Source organism: Neopelma chrysocephalum, unplaced genomic scaffold, assembly GCF_003984885.1.
Source record: "Neopelma chrysocephalum unplaced genomic scaffold, ASM398488v2 Primary Assembly neopelma1_96936, whole genome shotgun sequence".
Lineage (NCBI taxonomy): Eukaryota > Metazoa > Chordata > Aves > Passeriformes > Pipridae > Neopelma > Neopelma chrysocephalum.
Genome location: NW_020925579.1, coordinates 2,250,171 through 2,260,692, shown reverse-complemented (window position 1 = coordinate 2,260,692; position 10,522 = coordinate 2,250,171).

The following is a 10,522-nucleotide window of genomic DNA, read 5'->3' as shown; positions in this document are numbered from 1 at the left end:
CATAGGCCTTGCCTTGACAGAAGACTAAACATTTCTACTGAACTCAGGGGTAGGATTGATATGGGAGCATGGAATGGGGTAAGAGGGTTGAGGAATGTGTAAACTAAAGGGTGCTAAAGGGTGAGGAAACAAGGGCTGCTGCTTCTACTTCTTATAAAACTTATAAAGCTTACAAAATTAGAAAAATAATAAACTAAAAGGGTCTTAAGGCATCACCATGACAGAGAAGTTGGAACTAGATGATCTTCAAGGTCCCTTCCAACTCAAATCTTTCTATGATTCTATGATAAAAGCTGATGCTTCTCATATCTTGGACTGACTCTTCAAATCAGCCCCAGGCAGCAGATAATATGTTTTACCTGTGTGTGTGTGAGTAAATATTTTTGTTTTAATATCCTTTTATTTTCAGACACGTAATATTTAGGAATAAACAAGTCCTGGTTCCCAAAAACTGTCTTTGACCAGTTCTGTTGAGGGGAAGACAATGCAAGCAGTCAAACCACGTCTTGTCTGCAAGCAGAATCCAGGGATGTGATTACTCTTAAACAATTCCATGGTTGAGAGACCTCTCCAGCCTAGAGGATGCAATTATGTAAGTTTAATTTCATCTCACTTGGTTGTGTGAAGTCCTTAAGTGACAATTACATATGAGAAATTCTCTCATTATATTCTATACAGAGACTGGCATTTCTGACCATGAAAAAGTATTTGAGGATAAATCACTGCAAAAGATCCCATTACTCACTGGGATAAACAAGGGGCTGATAACTATGCTCTAATGTCATCAGTATAGATTTTCCATGGTTACGTTATAATCAGGGGAGCAATTTTGAGACTGTTTTCCTGATCAAAAGAAAAATTTTAAATTGCAAGAATATTATAGCTCATTAAACAAGGATGTGAGTGTCACTTAACTGAACTTAGTTTATTTTGAAGCCAGAGTTATCATTTGGTGTACAATCATCTCAAAAAAGCAATAATATAAGACAAGAATTAGCAAAAACATTTTGAAAGCCCTTTATCAGTGTCCTTTATCTCTCAATTGTGCTAGTGAACCATTTTAAAATCACGTGCCACACTTACATGTAAGCAAATAAGGACAGTACCAATAGACGTCACTTAATAAGTGTTGGTGTCATTATTGGCTTTTGGAAGACCGATGTATGTAGCAGCTTGTGCACAGGAAACAGCATACTTTAGCTGCTCTTTGCATCAACACTTTTAGTCCAATTTTTGGCTCCAGCCCTACAAATTGCTACTTATATGTGTGGAGTATGTGTGTGTGTCTGTGTTCATCTGATTTGTGCTTATTTTTGCGTGAGTCCATCAAACCTAGAAGATGGAACTAGAAGATGTCTATCCAGTGCTACCAAATTCAGAAAGTGAATGAGATTGCACAATTCTCACCTATGCAAAACAAAAAATAGCCTAAATTTAAACTGAAAGGTCTTTGCCAGTAATCATATTGCTTCGCACAAGTCTGTGTCTTTTTACTCAGAGGATGAAAATAATTTTTCAAATATAATGAACCACTGTCTGTTTTGCATGAAGCCTTGTCTACGTAACTATGACATACAAAGGACACTCAAAAGAGAGGAAGAGGGCCTGAAGAACTTGGTGTGTACATTCAGAAAATTAGACCATCTCAAAAATTCTCTTAAAGAGCCTGCTTAATTTTGGAATATGCCTCTGCTTGCCACAATAAGAAACATAAATGATTTCTTTTCCTATCTCTAATCTTAGTGATTTTCCTGTGGTTTAATTATATACCACCCCTATGCTAGCTGGGTTTATACTTTGATATGCTAGTATCAAACTCTCTTGCTTAGTTTTCCAGTTTTTCCTCTACTATATCCAGCACTTATTCTCCACAGAGAATGGCTTGGAGCACACACTTCAAGTGGTGCCATTATAGAAGACTTGCAGAAAAAGCCCCCTGACTCTTGAGGGCCCTTCTTTTCTGAGTGGAGGCCTGAGAGTCTCATAGGTTGGAACTAGAAATATCAATACACCTGTAGCTATAGCAGTTATGCCTATGACACACTCTAACTGTATGTTTATATACTATAAATATTTCTCTTTATCAATATGTATTTGTTCTATATTTTTATATTTATTTCTACTTTATGTTTTTTCTTATATATGTTTATATTTACACACAAAATTTTTCTTTCTTCTCATTCACTTATATCTGCTCACTTTGTAAACATTTAGTACTGCTTCCAGTTTTCACCCCTGCTAGTAAGGATTACTTGAACTGCTAAAACTATTTGGCTGTAATATTTGACACAAATGAGCTGCACCCTCAATTTCATAGCTATTTTTTGTCTGCAGCCTTTTTCCCTTCATTTTGCTGCCTTTACTTCTAGTTCCTCCCTGCTGCACAAATGGTAAACCACTGACTGTTATTTTGTCTTAGCTCCCATTCTATTACATCCTTATCTTTCAGGAAGAGCAAATGTTCCCATATGTGCCCTATCTTTATCCTCTGATGCTTTTGCTTTGCAAACAGATGATTGTATTTCCACTGCCCTCTGTGTCTGGAGAAAAAGATACAGCACTAAGGAGTTTTTCTGTGTAGCTAATCAATGGGGTTTGTAGGCAACTAATCTGATCCCTTTACTACATTGTCTCCATTACTAATATTTCCAGGTATTTTCCCTTGGCTTCCTCTCCCCTGCTCTAGTCTTAATTTCCCCTGGTTTTTCCTTTCAGGTTCTCAGTCTGATGAAGTAACAAGAAATTACAAAAGTTCACAAAAGGCACGATCTCACTTCGCTGTTTTCCCCCCATTTTGTTGTCACTGCCTCCTACCAATGCATGCTGCTGCTGGAAAGCTCTGGGCAGCACCTTGAGTACAAACCAAAGGTGTCATATGGGATTAACTCCTGCCTGATCTCCACACAGGCAGATGTGTGGTAGAGGGGGATGTGTGGGAGGGCCTGACACAGTTTTTTGGAGGTGAATACAAAAATGACTCCTTAGGCATACACCTGCAGTCATGATGTGGCTCTGCTCTCACTGCAGGCAGTATTTGGTGGTCCAGTGCTCCCTGTATCCAGAAGCAATCCCTGTCCCTCCTTGTGCTCCACAAAACCATTCCCAGCACTGTTCTGCACCAATGCCTTGCAGGCAGAAATCCAGGGTTTGTTGCTAAGCAAACTCAGAATAAACCACATTCCGAGTATCTCTCCTCCTTCAGCTTATAGAAGCTAGGTACTGAAAGGTCTCCTGATAGGGACTATCTTAATTAACAACACATTTCCTCACCTATTAGTAGAGATAGCATTGGGAGACTTACATGAGAAAAGTTGATGGTAATTGTAAGATGTTTTGGGCCTTTGACTCAGATACTTAAATGCACTGCCAGCGGTTGGTGACAGGGCTAAGAGCAAAACAGGAGTGCATCTGCAGAGCAATCCATGGGACACAGAGAACCTGAAGCCCACACTGCACACATTGCAGGGACTTTATTTTGTATTAGCTGTAGTCTGGGTCTGTGGGCTGGACACCTACTACTGGCTGAGTCTCTTCTTCTTTTTGCTTGTCTCCTTAATTGGAGTGACTTGCCATGAGAACCAAATTGCAGTAAATGGGAGCAAACAGGAAATTTGCTTCAAAGCACACACTCTAGCTGAAATATGAGATTATAGACTCATTTAGCAAGATATAGCAACCAAAGTTTTCTCTTGGACTATATGGGAGTTTGTGGTCTAAATACTCTTTCAGATCTATCCTTAGCTGTTATTTCTCACTGCCATTATTTACTATGGAATCCTTTTGTTCTCATATTTATTCCATAAAGTATTTCAAGATACAGCTGGAATCAGGAATACTACACAAAATAAGATCATATTGGAGATTTCTTTCATAAATAGAACATAAGCCCTATATTATTCTTGCCTAGGCTACTATGAGACATTAGGCCTTTTATGAAATTTCTGTAACATAACATCTTCTGTTTCTGAGGCAGGTCCTCATTTGGTATTCAACTACTGCACCCAGCACCCCTCCCACAAAGGATATTACAGAATTAGACAGGGGTCAAAGCAGGGCACTGAAAATATGTAAGCACATGAAAAAGCTGGTTAGGGAGATAGATTAAAAAGACTGGGATTGTTTATTTATCAAAGGCTGTGAATAAGAGAAGACATGATAAGAGCATACAAAATAATTAATTATTACAGAGAAAGCAGAGCAGAAGCCTCTATCCTTCCTGTCTCATAACTTGTTACAATGAAGTATTCAAAGAAATCAAAAGGTGGCAAATTCAGACTTGATAAAAGGAAATATTATCCCATACAAAACGTAATTAAACTGGAAGCAATTACCACTGGCTGCCCTGCTGGCCAAGAATGCATTTCAAAGTTAAAGTTAAAAAAGAAAAGAGAATGTGTTCTTTGTATAATAAGATACTTAATAGTAATGCAAAAAGGGAGCCAAATGTGTCAGAAAATCTTAAGTATTTCAGAGATGCAAACCACTTAGTAACTAACAGGAGTAGGATGAGACAGACTCTTTGTTTCCTATCTGCTTTTCACTGGGTTGCGTTAACCTTCCCGAAAGCACATGGATTGGCCTCTCTCTCAATGCACCCATCTGGCATCACATATGGAAAACAAAACACAGGACACCTGAAATTAATACTGTGAACTTCAGTGCTAAGCAACTGGTGGTTACTACTGTCTTAGCTTTCTTAGCTGCAGTATGGGTAACTGTTAGCACGTGCAGCAAGTGCCTTAAATTGACTCGGCTCAATTTTCCACAGCTTGTCTGAATGCACTCTGAGAAAATATGAGGCAAAATGCTGTCATACTTATCTGGTTGTCACTTCACGCATATTTCATAGTCACAGAAAAGGTCATTTCTGCTCTCTCTCCTGCTATCATTTGGAGGAGAAACAGATCTGGGTTTTGCAGCTTGAGATTCTTCACTACAAGGATTCCTCATAACAACCTCTTCAAGGTCCCTAGGTCTATAGCCTTCCAAATCTTTGTGGACATGCAGCAGTGGTTACAAGGGAGAAACAAAAGTCTTAAAGCCATAGCAGAAGATAAAGGTTGAAGTTATTTTGTTATGGAACTTAAATACTTTTGTCAGTTCAGAATACTAAAGGCAGAAAGTGTGAGTGTGAGAGCAATGGGCCTACAGGAACAACTCAGATCCTCAGGTAGGTTTGTCCATTGTCAAGATAAAGATTCCCTTTTGGTAAGGTGAATATAGGTGTATGTATGGACACATGTCTCTGTGTGTGAAAAAGGCATTTATGATCTGGGCTATGGATTTTGGATAAGACAATGATTCAGTGGTACTCTCAATGCAGTTTTTTGGGAGGAGATAGAGAGGTAAGCAATGACTTACACAAGCACAATGGGACCCCTGGTGGCCTAGTGGTTAGCATGCAGGACTCTCACTGCTGCGACCCAGGTTCGATTCCCCAGTCCCCCGGGCAGATGGAGCTCGTTAGCCCTGTGAGGCCATCCATCTATGAGAAGGTCACTCTAAACAAACCTACGTCCTGAGGACCTCACTGCCATTGTCCAAGCTTGCTTGGCCCCGGCAGATGAACCTTAGGATTAAAGGGTGGGCTCAGTTCAGCGCATGCTGTGTCTCACCTAAAAAATCCATTGCACAGGCTTGAAAGGTAAAAGACCTTTCCCAAAATCTTCGTTTGCGAAGACTGGCCATTATTATTATTATTACACAAGCACAATGCACATTAAAAGAAGAGTCCAATGGACTCATCCTATATAGCAATTTTATTATTAGCATCCACATTGCCTGGTGACCACAGCATAATTAAATAGTGTCTGAGAACAGAGGAATGAAATAATAAGGTAAACAATCCTTTGCTTCTTCCAGTGTGGTTAGAGGAAACAGCTCGAGACAACTCAAACTTGTAGAGACTGCTGAGCCTCTCTCTCAATCACTGTTGAGGGATTACTCATTTTTGAAAGTAGAAGCCATTGATGCATTTTTGATCATTCTATATATTATATTTATGTATGTGTTATATATTAGGGATTACTTAAGAAAAACTTACTTTGGTTTACACCAAAATAATTAATAGTTACTGGAATACTTACAGTTTTTTCTAAATGTGGTTCAGATTTTTTTAATCTGCTTCTCACTTTGGAGCAGGTTTTGGTGATTACGCACATTTGTTTTATACAGATTGTTAATGAAAAACTCCATGAAGTTTTAATTGTAATATTTTATAATATAAATCAGCATACATTTTAAAGATCATAACATAGACAAAATGAGAATGATTTGATTTAGTATATTTATAAATAGCTGTTTTCTACTTCAATTTTAGCTGGAATTTTCTTTTTCATGACAGAAACAAAAAAACCACTTAATTCTTTTGACTGGCTCTGAATGAAAGACAAGGAAGTAATGGAAAATTGATTTCATTAAAGCATACAGTTGAAATAGAGTAATTTTCCCAGTCAGTCTAAGTATCTTAGGCTGAAATTCAGGAGTTGTCAAAGTATGGGATCAAATAAGGATAAGAATTAGTGTTTTAGACAAGTATTTCTTAAAATCTCAGCTTCTCCTTTTAGTATAGAATAGAAGAATTTCAATTGGAAAGGACCTACAACAATCATCTAGTCCTACTGCCAGACCAATTCAGGGACAAACAAAAGTTAAAGCATATTATTAAGGATATTGTCCAAGTGCCTGTTAAACACTGACAGGCTTGAGGCATCAACCACTTCTCAAGGAAGCCTTTCCCAGGGTTTGACCATCACATGCTTCCTAATATCCAGTCTGAACCTCCTCAGGCAGAGCTTTGAACCATTCCCTGTGTCCTGGTCACTGAAACCCAGGGAAAAGACATCAGCACCTCCCTTTCCCTGGTTCTCCTTAGAGAGTTGTACAGAGCAATGAGATCACCTCTCAGTCTCTTTGTCTTCAAGCTGGACAACCCCAGGGTCCTCAGCTGCTCCTCACAGGACATGCCTTCTAGACCTTCCACCAGTGTTGTTGCCCTCCTGTGGACCATTCAAGGACTTCACGTGCTTCTCAAACTGTGGGGCCCAGCACTGCACACAGGACTCAGGGTGAGGCCGCACCACGGCTGAGTACAGCGGGATGATCTGCTTTTGGCAGCTGCTGATGCTGTGTCTGATGCACCCCAGGATAGGGTTTGCCCTCCTGGCTGCCCGGGCACACTACTGACTCACCAGCACCCCCAGATCCCTCTGTAGGGTGTAGTGGCTGGTCTCCAGACACTCCTCTCCCAGTTTATACTTGTGTCCAGCGGTACTCCATCCCAGGGGCAGAATCTGGTATTTGTTTTTGTTGAATTTCATGCCATTGATAAATGCCCAGTGCTCCAATCTATGCAGATCCCTCTGCAAAGCTCTTTTCCCTCGAGAGAACCAACAGTACCTTCCAATTTGGTATCAACACTTGCTAACAGTAACTCTTGCATCCAGATATTGGATAAAGTTGTTGAATAGAATGGCCCTACATTTGAACCCTAAGGAACACCACTGGTGACCAGTCACCACCCAGGTATAGCCTAATGCACTACAGCCTTTTGACCTCTGCCCTTCAGCCCGTCCTTCACTCAGCACACTATGTATCTGTTCAGTTGGACAGCTTACCAAGAAGGATGCTGTGAAGAATAGTATCAAAAGCTTTATTATTATGGAGAAAAACCATCTTCCATTAATCCGCTAAACAGGTGACCTTATCACTGAAGGATATTGAATTAGATAAACAGGACTTTCCATTTGTGACCCTATGGTGACTGAGTCTGATGATGGTATTATTCTTTAAATAATCTTCTCCATGATTCTTACAGGAATTGAGGTTAGAATAACAGGTAATAGTTGTTTTGTTTTTTTTTAAAGTTCAAGTAAATGAGAAGAGAACGTACTTATGGTCTGTAATTTGTGATAAGAAGATATGACAGATAATTTCCAAAAGTGGCATTAGCATGTTTTCTTACCAGTGAATGACAGGATCTCCTATGTGAGTGTTCACATAATGTTGTTGAAAAAAACCTGAAATTATTGTAGTTTTAAATGAACCATTGAATGGTCCTGCTTGCTGTGTGCTGGGTAATCAGCTCCACCATTCTACCTGAATGAAACCGAGTTTCACCATCTGCATCCAGGTTATTAGTACTTGTTGTAATTAATAAGTACACATCCTATATGGAGTTATTTTTTTCCAAGATTCTGAGAAAGTCTCATTTCTTAGAATACCATAGCTCACACGAATGAACACAATTATGTTTTGTTATTTAAAGCCAACACTTTATCTATCATCTCTGAAAAGAAAAGAAACAGGGAGAGAGAGAGAATTCATATTCACAGCAGTTTTTCTCACACTTGCCCTCTTTCTAAAACAAAATCAGATTGTTGCTCTCAAGCCACCTGGTAATATTCTTTGAAGAAATCTTCCCAGTATATTTTCATACCCATTCAGAGAGATGGAGTCCCTGGAACATGTTATCAGTTCAATGAGAGGCTAAACAATATGAAAGACACAGTGTTCTTTCAGTCAAATTCTTTCTGTTATAATAACACTGTTCTTTATAGAAATAAAAGATCATCAGTTTCTGCTGATTTTAAGTCTTGGACTAGCTATTTAATTCAGATTTTAGTTTGAAAGAGAGATCTCCATCTGTGTATACAGATAAATGGGAAGAGAAGCAGATTCTTATATATTGTGTTTTGATGACTTTGGGGGAAAGTTAGCCTTCCTTGAACAAAGTCAGGAAGTGACATGAAAAGCAGATCAGACCTTGCTGTATGTCTCTGATTTATTTATATATATTGTGGCAAAGCTATTAAAATAATGTCAAACTTGTAATGATAAGCTTGAATAAGGCAATGAAGTAGTGCCTAAAATCATGATATCATGGTTAAGTGCAGTACGTGCTATAATGAACCATTAACAGCTTCTATATGCCAGCTATGGATTATCAATTAAACACTTTCAAATACTCAGTGGGACTGCTTCACCTAAGAATTGTAACAGTCAGTAACTTCAGGGACAACTAGAGTTTTTTGTCAAATAAGATGATTACCTCCTGGTACGAGGGGTAAGAGAGGTGAATAAATTCCTGTTATGTGAATGTTTCACTTGGAAATATGGCTTTTTCCTTACAGATATAGCTTCTTGTATGTAGCAAGCACTGAAGTTATCTGAAGCAGCTGGATGCTTCTGCTTGACTGTACAGTAAGATTTCAGTACCACTGAAACATAAAAATAGAAATACTTTACTGTCTGTCTGAAATGTGTGGTTTGTTTTTTTTCTTTTTAATATACTGAATATATTATAGGTTTAGCACATCATTAGAAAAAAATAGAAACCTATTGGCCCAGTTAGAATATGTTTTTCACTTCCACCTTCCTGATGAATTTCTTCGATCTCTTGCAGACCTCCTAATTTTGTATATAAAGCATAGATTATCCCATGCCAGACCTCTGCATGAGGGGCTAAAAAAACTGAAACTTTTTTTGAGTCTTTGTTTGCTTTTGGAATTACCTGAGACAGCAACAAGTGCTTCCACTATGAATCTTACAATCAGAAGAGCAGGTCATCAATTCAATTCAAGAATTTAAAATGTCATTGAGGCATCATACACCCTTTACTGATAATGCACTTGGAAATTAAACCAATCTGGGCATCCCTCACAGCAAGTTTCCTCCTTCTCATCTCCAAAGCTTTCCACGATTCTGTCCTGTGAGGTGTTGTCCCTGCCCAAATCCTTTTCTGTCCCAGACCTGACATCCCTACTTTGGCACCAGAAGAACCAAGAGCCCTGTCTGCTCCAGTGACACAGTACAGCACTATGTTATCACTGAGGGTATCCCTGAGCTCACGTCCTTTGTGGCTCTCCTCACCCCTCCTCCTACATCAGTGGGGAGACCCACCAACAAGGGAAGAAGACTGCTGACAGTTTGCAATACTGAATATTTTACACACATACCAATAAGCAGTGTCTGTCTGTACATGGTGGATTTCAATTTCCCTTCCTCCTGTGACAGCATTTATTTCCCACAGTTTAGCAAAGTTCTTGGCACAGCAAGATCCCATCCTTCAGGATGGATGTAAATACAAAGTGGATGTGAAGGAAATTCTCATATAAACTTAGCACTGAATTAACTAGTATGTAATGAAAGATGAGGGAAAGCTCTGTTATCCATTATTTTACCTCGTCATTTTTTCCTGTCCATGTCTGATCTCTGGTGAAGGCAGAGGCCCTTTCAAACTGAAGAACAATCTCTGTATTTGCCATACACCTCCTGGGTTCAGAGTCTGACTGTGTACCTCATTCAGGAATAAGACCAGGGGTGGCAAGAAAGAACACTCAAGGAAGCCACTGATGTTTTTCTGTTACTTGCTTTGAAAGATGATTTGGCTGGCTGACTGACCTTCCAGCACTAGAGTGATTTAATTTGCTTCACATACAATTCCAGTATTTCTATTTTTCTTACATAGTGTGGTTCAAGCGCTAGTATAGTTAGTACTACCTCTATAGGGTTATGAAATTCA